This window comes from Ctenopharyngodon idella, chromosome 2 (assembly GCF_019924925.1).
Source record: "Ctenopharyngodon idella isolate HZGC_01 chromosome 2, HZGC01, whole genome shotgun sequence".
Taxonomy (NCBI): Eukaryota; Metazoa; Chordata; class Actinopteri; order Cypriniformes; family Xenocyprididae; genus Ctenopharyngodon; species Ctenopharyngodon idella.
The window spans coordinates 10666321-10675729 of NC_067221.1; the positions used below are offsets into that span (position 1 = coordinate 10666321).

Consider the following 9409-nt stretch of genomic DNA (forward strand, 5'->3'; position numbering starts at 1 on the left):
GGGATTGTCACGAGACCAAAATTTCAGTAGTCAATACCAGCAATGGGCCTCATTCATGAAACATAAGCAGAACGAATTTTTGTGTAAATCACTCGTAAAGCCGTTCTGATATACATTTTCAGATTCACGAAAATGCTCGTATTTTCAAAACGTTAGTTGGTACGAAAGAAATTGACATCTGCTCCCAAACACGTGTAAAACATTTGAAAGTTCTGTGCACTATATAACATAATATTTCACGAGTTGATTTGCACTGTCTTTATTTATTTATTTATTTAACTGTTCAACTTTAGTAATAGGCAGCGCTAATCACTGTCACTTTTTACCCAGCCGTCCAGTTGAGGATGAGCGGGACAAATACTATACCGACCAATCATCCTACTTGTACAACTACTGAACAACAACAAAGAAGTTAATATTGCAGGTTACTGCATTGTTATATTTAGTAATATTCTTCAAAATGAGATACTAGTAACACATTACTGCCATGGATATTCTGTATCGTAGCAACCAACGCTCAGCATTTCCACAGCATTCCTGGGCACGTAATTTGCGTAGTTGTAACTCAAGGGATTATGTTAATTATGAATGAGCGTGCACGCACGCCCTATTTACAAATGTTTGGAATTCATTAATATACACGTTTAACTACCGAATCCATTGTATACAAAGCGTTTGTGAATCTGGAGGAGAGTTTTCGTAATTTTACGTGCAAATTACTCCGAATTTGCTCATATATTTACGAAAGTTTCATGAATGAGGCCCATTATGTTTACATTTTTAGCATACTATGATTTTTGAAGGATCATGTGATATTCAAGTCTGAAGTAATGGCAGCTCTCCCATCCCATGAATAAATTACAATTAATAAATGAGGTTATTTTATATTGTAATAATATTTCACAATATGACTTTTTTTTACCGTATACTTGATCAAATAAATGTAGCTTGAGACTTCTTCTAAAAACATTTTTAAAAATCCTACCAACCTCAATCTTTTGAACGATAGTGGTCACATAGGGTAAACGACTAGTCTTGCATTTACACTGCAAGGCTTTAATACACAAATCTAATATTTTGACATCCAATTTTTGTCCCGCCAGCTTAAAATTAAATAAGACTTTCCATAGACTACCAATACTGTAGAAACATGGGTATCATTACTTTTTTAAATTTTAGTATTGAGTTGGTACTGAAGATCTGGTATTAGCTCAGAGACACAAGGATGTACTCCAAACCTAGTCGATCACCACCACAAGTACTTGTTTGGGGTCTGTTAAAAAAGCTCTATTTGAAAAGCAGCATGAGTGATGGGGAAATTGATAAGAGCATATGAAAGCAAAGGATTGGAAGAACGAAGGCAGAGACAGAAAGTTGTTCGCAGATGTGAGGATTATTGGCAAACAATGAGAGGTCTGTGCCTTTAGAGGGTTGAAAGAGCATTAACAGTGTGTACACATCAGTGATACGGATGGATGGGCCCTATTTTCTTTGCTCGGATGAACTCTGCACTGTATATCCACACATGTACATCTTCACAAACACAGCTTGACTGAGTGGTGCAAGCTGGGTTATACTGTACATACCAAACCAATAATTAAACAAATGAAGTCACTACAACTTGCTCAGCAATCAGGGTTGCAACAACTATTTGTATAGTATTTAAGAGAAAGCTAGGAGGTCAAGGAACATCTTATCTTCTTATCGTCCTTCAGTCATTTCCTCTTTGTCCCAAACACTAGCACAGGATGGTAGCTTAGGCTCATTATGAGCTTTAAGAGCCATTTAGTGCTCTGTTTAGGCTAAGCACCGCAGTACACAAGACCTGGATTCGGGCCCCAGCATGAGGGTGTGTTGGGTTCCTCATTTCAAATCCCCTGATCTGAGTCCTGAAGGTATTTAATCCCTCTAGTTCCACTATCTAATCTTCTAGAGGACAGTGTGGCCCCCAATAGCGCTGACATAGATCCGGACCACACCAACCACACAAGGTCATGGATGCATGAGGACATCGCAAAATAATTCATAAAAGAATGATGGCAGCACAAGGCAAAATAGATTTCCTGTAAGAAACATCAGAAATATGAAAAAAGGCACATGGTCAAACATGTCTACTTAGCTGCTCTCCAATTCTCAAATCCAAATCTGATCCTTCAGCAAAATACAAAGCCCTAACAGGGAAATCCTGGGTTTATCATGGGACACTTAGGAAGTGCGAAACATGTCTTCAAAAATCACTAGGATATGGCTTGCCTGAACAAAGAAAAGCATTCCGCTACCATCTAAATCTAAAAAAAAAAAAATTTTTTTTTTTTTTTTAATTTTAAATAAAACTGCATAAGAATTTAAGCTTCACAATTTAGAAGTAAATGTACAGTGAAGTTCTAAAAGATGCGTGTTGGTTAATCGGATCACAAGTAGACAACGCTAAATATAGGTGTAAACAGAGTGTAAAACGTTTTGAGCTTGTCCACTTTCGACCACTTCCAGAGGTAGTCGAAAACGCATTTGACCGGTTTGCTTTCATAGTGGAAACGCTCATGTGGTCGAATGTGTTCGAACAGCGCAAAAGACCACCTACTCTCTGCCTACTGAACTAACACGTAAACATAATGGGAAGCGCGCTAGGCAGATGGAATTTAAACTTTGTTGGCTGAAGACCTAAGTTTGGTTTGAAAATGAAAAATGTACCAAGCACAATGTTCTCTCACCATTTCATAGCGGTCGGCGTGGTCTTGCGGCTATCAGAGCAGAAATTAAAGCTGCTGCTCTTTGTATGTTTTTCCGTCGTCTCCGGTAGCATTCATATGTAAATTGCGTGAGCTTATTTTGTCCATTAGATCAGAAAAAAACCATACATTTACCCACCCTAGACCCTCCCCTCGAAGAAATCAGGACAGAAGTGGTTGAAAGTGGACAAAAGAGACAGATTAAAATACCAGTTGGAAACGGGAATGTGTCTTCCTCGTCCACTTGTGATCCGATCGACCAAAACGCATCTTAATACAAGGTGGAAACAGGGCCTCTGATAGAAAGTGAAACTTTTTGAACCACAATAACACAATAATACTCTGTTGTCTGTGCCAGTGAAAAGAAGCAGTGCTTCAGGGTTTATCCTTTATAGTTGTCCATTACAAAGACCTTTTAACTGAGTCAATGAGTTCAGGCAAAGGGTCATAAATCTCATTGGGCAATGCCCAGTTGTTATAGGTCACACATCTGTTAGGCAGTGTAAATCAACCCAAACTGGTTAGCAGGTTGGCCGCTTGGTCTACGAACTAAACAGCTGAACAACCGAACAAGTGGCCAAGATACATTAAAGGAATATCAGATGACCCTCATGATTACTGCAATATAAATAGCTGCTGAAATATGTGAACAGTTGGATCTGATCGATAAACTACAACAGAACATAATGAACTCTTCCAGGCTAACGGGAATCGGAATCAAACTGAATCAAATTCAATGAGGTTGAATTACACAAGGTCCCTGAAGCCTTCGGTCACACACCATCTGATCCAACTGGGCCTGTCAAGGGTGGGGGCGAATGTACACTAGTGTTTAATAGTTTTAGGTCAGTATGATTTTTTTTGTAAATTAATAAAGATTGCCATTTCAAATAAATGCTGTTTTCAACTTTCAAAAATCCTAAAAAAAAAAAAAAAAAAGTATTGATTTTCACAAAAATATTAAGCAGCACAACCGTTTTCAATATTGATAATTAGATGTCGTCGAGCACCACATCAGCATATTAGACTGATTTCTGAAGGATCATGTGACACATAAGACTGGAGTAATTCAGCCTTTCTATCACAGGAATAATAAATTAAAATAAAAAATAGAGCATTTCTTTTAAATTGTAATAATATTTCACAGTATTATCACTAGTTTTATAAATGCAGCATTGATGAGCATAAGAGACGTCTTTCAAAAACATAAAATAAAAATGAACCCAAATTGTACAACAGCAGCTTCAAATGAAAAAGCTCGAATCTATCTATGGTACTACTAAACTCAACTCATTCATGCCTTTCCCTCCTTTATCAGTGATGTCATGTAATGACGCGTCCACTCCGCCTTGGGTAAATCAAATAACACACCAACCATTTGACCCACATTCTAATCAAATACTCAGTTATACGAACTCCCTAATTATGAGACGTCTTATTATCCCCTCAGTGCTGATAAGAGCCTCGAAATGTGCTCTGTTAGAAAGCTGACACGGTCATGGTTCCTCACTTGTGGCAGTGGTTAGTGATGGTGAGGCACGTTTGCACTGCGTTAACACATACTAGGATTTAATATTGCATCACCTGAAGCATGAGTACTACTGAAGGTGATACTTTCTCCCATCTAAACTATACAAGATACTGGGTTAAAGGGATAATTCACCCAAAAATGAAAATCATCATGTCATTTCAAACCTTTATCAATCCTGTGGAACACAAAAGATGTCTTTGTAACAGTTTTTGTTCATACAATCAATTTCCATGGGGTCCAAGACAACACTGGACCTCAACTGATTTTCATTGAATGGACAAAAACAAACAAAAAAAACAAAAACATTTTTGTGTTCTTCAGAAAAACAAAAGTCAGGTTTTGAACGACAAGGCATTGACATTAACACCCGTCAACCCGCTAAATGTGGGTTGTAACACAGTCACTCTTACTAGCCACTTTGGTGGGTTGAATTTTATATAATATATACATTTGTCAATTGTAGTCTTTTAAAAACGCATCTGAAATAAACTAAGTGCAATGTTGCCAAAAATATCAGTTTTTCAATACATATCGATCCTGAAATATCTGAAACGCTTCCAATACTCACTTTCCGCAAAATAGATACACGATACCAGAGCTGCGCTTTCTCGCTCTCATCTCTCTGACAGTGATTTGACACACAAACCCGCCTCCCCTCGCTCACTCATTTCTTTTGCTCCGGATTAATATTGTTGGTGTTACAGGGCTTGAATTGCAGCGTGGGATTGCGTGTATTGCTCATAATTTTACTAGATTTTGTGTTCACACCCAAAGCCGACTCTCAGTACTAAATTGAGTTCTTTTTCGCTGCTTATTACTCAAAAAAACAAAATAATGTCAAAATGCCAGTCTTGGCAAGTATTCACGTAAACACAGTCAATTATGTTTTAAGTGGACGTAAACTGCTGAGAAAGAAAACGCACGTGTAACAGTTTAATGGATACGTGTGTCAGGTCTTAAAGTGACAGCAGCCTAATATACCTGCTGCCAAATTATGATAATATTAAAAATATCTATATGGCAGTTTTTTTCCCCATGGTATCGATGTCAAAATTGCGGCTAGTGAAAATGCTGAGTGGCTAGTAACTTTGGAAAAACACTAGCCACAGTGGCTAAAAAGTTAATGTCAAGCCCTGGTGAGGAAAAAATGCCAATTTTTATTTTTTCATGAACTACTCTTTTAACAAATGGACACACATCACCTTTTATCATTATAATCAAGCCAACAAGGAAATTGGGAGGTAGTTGATTTTTGGCGGCAAGCAGGCAGGTGGGTTGATCTTATAACCTAAATGGAATCAGATCTCTTACTTCATAGCTCCTTCAATGCAGGCCATCCCAGCACTGATGTTACATAACCAACTATACAGGTCTGATCTTGTATAGTTCTGTTGTATTCCATGCTCATGACAAAGTACAAACAACACAATCTTGAATATAAAAAGTGAAACTTGTACTTTCTTTGTTAAGATGGCAAAAAGTCAAGTTCTAACCTATAAAATAATAATTCTGTGGACGTCCTGGAAGAAAGTGTTTATAATGCCATTTTGAAGGACCTGAAATATTTTTCTATACTTCTTTGCTGACCATGACACCGCCGACATTCTTGATCCAATCCCAAACTATCTCTGAATCTCAGCTCTAATCTTCATCCTAAGCTAGCACGTTCTGGATTTCAGCGAAAACGCTGTGTTAGTAAATATAGAGCTTGGCTGAGCTGGCTGCTGAACATTACGTGTAAGACTGTAGTTGCCCTGGCACACTCACAGCACTGCGGAATGGCCTAATCACCATGGCATTCTGCTGCTGCTGCCAATCAGAGCCAAGCAAGGAGGGGGACAAACTTCCTTCCGAGTCCATTCATACCACAAAAGCCACCTGCTGTGCCTGTCAAAGGCTGGAGCAAGGGGTGAGGGAGGACAGAAGAAAATGGACGTGAGGGATGGATGTATAGTCCATAATCACCATAGTCCACACCTTTCTACCTTCAGCACCCACAATCATGGATAATCATAAGTACATCTTTGGTATAGGCACAGAGATTTAATCATTGTATATGTAATACTACTTCTGGCCTTTTCATAATAACATTTGCACTCTACATTAGTGAACAGTAGTACAGAAGTGACTTCAGAAAGACATCACTGTCATTTTACACACACAGACATGAGGATAAAATCCCTTAACTGATCAGATTTACATAGTCTCCCCAGTGATTTATGGTTCCTCACCACTCTTCAGCTTCAGCGCACGCAGCTCAAACAGCAATGATGTTATTTGAAACATTGATGCATTATTAACAACTAGCACTTTTAATTTTCTCATATTATTTATCAACAACATGGTTTAATTAAAATCATTTATTGTCCATGCGGAGGCGATTGCATTTTATTTAGCCATGACACATACATTTTGATTATTTATACGCAAGTAATGTTGTCCAACGACTTGTTTGCATTATTTTTTATTATTTTTTTATCTGGGTCATTGATGAATAAGGTTTTTAAAAGTGTAAAAAACATAATGGAGATATAATTAATTTTGAAGTTTTATTAAGTGCTAACAATGGGATTTTGTGTTTTTTATAATCAATTAACACTGCTTTTGTCATTTTTTACAAGATGGACAAAATTTGTCACCAGAAAAGTCGTTCAGTTTAACCAAAATTTTGGTTTTACCGAATGACACTTTTGGTTATACCAAATGACTATATTTTCAAACAATGCTAACAGGCTGATATCTAGCTAGCTAGCTAGCTAGCTAATTAGCTTGCTAGTTATCTTGCAAAATGACAATCAAACATTTTATATTTAAAATATTACAACATTTTCCACGTTTTATAGCGGTTGTACCGAATGACCTGATGTTCCAGGACATGCGTATGAGCAAGTGAAAACATGAATTTTTCAAATAGTTAAAAGAGAGTTAGTTACTTTGCTTCATGACCATGTGGTCCTGTGCAGGTGTCTGAATGATGTCACATCCTGTCACATGATATTGACCACATGACTTGATCCAAAATGGCTCCCTTTATATTGGTTACTCCGAATGACATCAATGAAATTCATTTTTCCGGACATTCTTTCTCATAACAAAGCAACGACTTCTACACATAATTTTAATACCATTTTGCGCTATGTTGATATATGATGTTATTAAACTATGCCAGAATAAAAAATATATATATTTATTTCATTTTAAGATATTTTAATCACAAATGAAATGGCTGTATTGGACGATTAAACTGAATGACCTTTTGACACTTCAAAATCTTTAAATTTACATTTATATGTAGCAAAATACAATTAAAACCTTTTGGATTCAGTAAAATAGATCTAGTTGTACTACCTTACATACTTTGGATGTCATGTCTTTGTTTTTTATTTTTATTTATTATTATTAAGGCCTTTGGACAAAAAAGTGACCCGTCACGTCATTTGTAAGGCAATAGTGTTGTTGTTTTTGTTGTTTGTTTGTTTTTGAACATTATTTTTTGAAACTTACACTGGTTCAAACTAGGCTATACTGTATATGTGTGATTTTCATATCGGTAGCCTACATCCCTAATATAATATTTGGAGGTTGGCATTTACAAGTTTGAAAACCTCAGTCAGACTTATATTAACTCAACACACAAAAGAGCCATAACTTGCATGAGTCAGTGGTAGTAACATGTAGCCTATACAGAGGACAGGATCAAAAGGAAACACATCAGAGCTGAGGATGGCATCATTTCCTTCAGCATCAGCCAGTGGGGCAGAGGTTGTGCTCACAGAAGGATTACTGAAGGAGGATTATTCTGGCGCTTGCGCACGCATGAACTCGGCTTTGTTATGACATCCTTTCATAAATTATTCAATGTAAACAACCGAAAATTATATAAAATGCCCGGATGTTGGAGTGGATGGTAGTAGAAGAACAGACTGTAAAAGTCTATTGTTAAGATTTCACAACTAATCACGAATCCCTCTCAAACGTCATTCAAAGCTGAAATTGTATCAACTCAATCGCGGAAGGTTACACAGTTCACTGACAGAGAACGAAAAGTTACAATATATCAAAGCGAGTCGTTCACACACATTGGTCCAAAGTATGAATCGTCCCATGTTCCCTGTGGCGTCTAGATAAACTACAGGCCTGCGTTGTGGACGTTTGTCCACAAAGTCCTCATAAACAGATAGAAATGCGCGTATAGACCAGTTTTGAAGTAGTGACTTTCCCAAGAACGCCCGATTAACCGTGAAAGAGACGTGTACAGCGTTTCCACAGAAATCTACAGTTCAGGTGGGAACTTTGAGGAGCCACGTTTCACGTTTCTCGATCTGTGTCGAGGCGAACAAGGTAGTCGGACGGCTTCGAAACTACTTTCGAGAAATACAACTAGTTTCGGGACAAGAAAGCGTGTGCTGCAGAGATTTGTATTTGGGTTAGAATAAATAACTGAACTAAGCGCCCACTGTTGTTTCCAAGCACCACCACACTCGTTTCACACTAAATCAAAGGCGAGAGGAGAGTAGGCCATTTGACTAGACTTTCACAAAAGGAACACGAATCTGGTTTCTTACCTTTGCCGAACTGGTTCTCTTTTCTTGAGGTTACATACGCGTTCCGACCGCCTCGTCCTCAGTAAATGTTTCGGTGTTGCTCTCAAAGTGGTATTGTTGCGTTCAACTTGAAAATCACAGCCTGTCCCATTCCTTTGCCATGTAACACCTCACGAGACGTGATAAATAAATGCTGTGCCCAATTGAGGAAAATCCGTGATAGATATTATTAATCCAGTCACGTTACTTGGTTTTGTTGTTGTGTTGCAGTAAAAGGAAAAGAGTAACAGTGACCAGTCCTGGCAAACAAAAACCTTTAAACCGGAACCGGTAGAGATTGTGTGGCTATGCTACATGACAAAAGACAGCTCTAGGAATAGTGGATGGACTCCCGCAGATGTTCCCCCTCCCTCCGCTCTGAATTGGTTTAACTTGCAGCAATGCATCCAACAATATGGCCGCCACGGGGAATGGTGAATGGAAAGAAATCAGTGCCTCAGTTAACAAGTCGAGGATAGACCAAAAGCCGGTGATATTTGAAGCATTATACTACCGTAGTTCGTTTTTGTATGATACCAACATAAGTAATAACACTAGCCGGCTCT

General features: G+C 37.9%; 1 protein-coding gene across 1 annotated transcript in view; it reads right to left on the minus strand.

Moving 5' to 3' along the window:
- Window positions 1-9409, minus strand: part of yes1 (YES proto-oncogene 1, Src family tyrosine kinase) — a 32750-nt gene extending 23341 nt beyond the window's left edge. Inside the window, exon 1 of the mRNA XM_051918248.1 lies at window positions 8826-9409. The gene's annotated coding sequence lies outside the window, so the exon portion shown is untranslated. The remainder of the gene's footprint in view (window positions 1-8825) is intronic.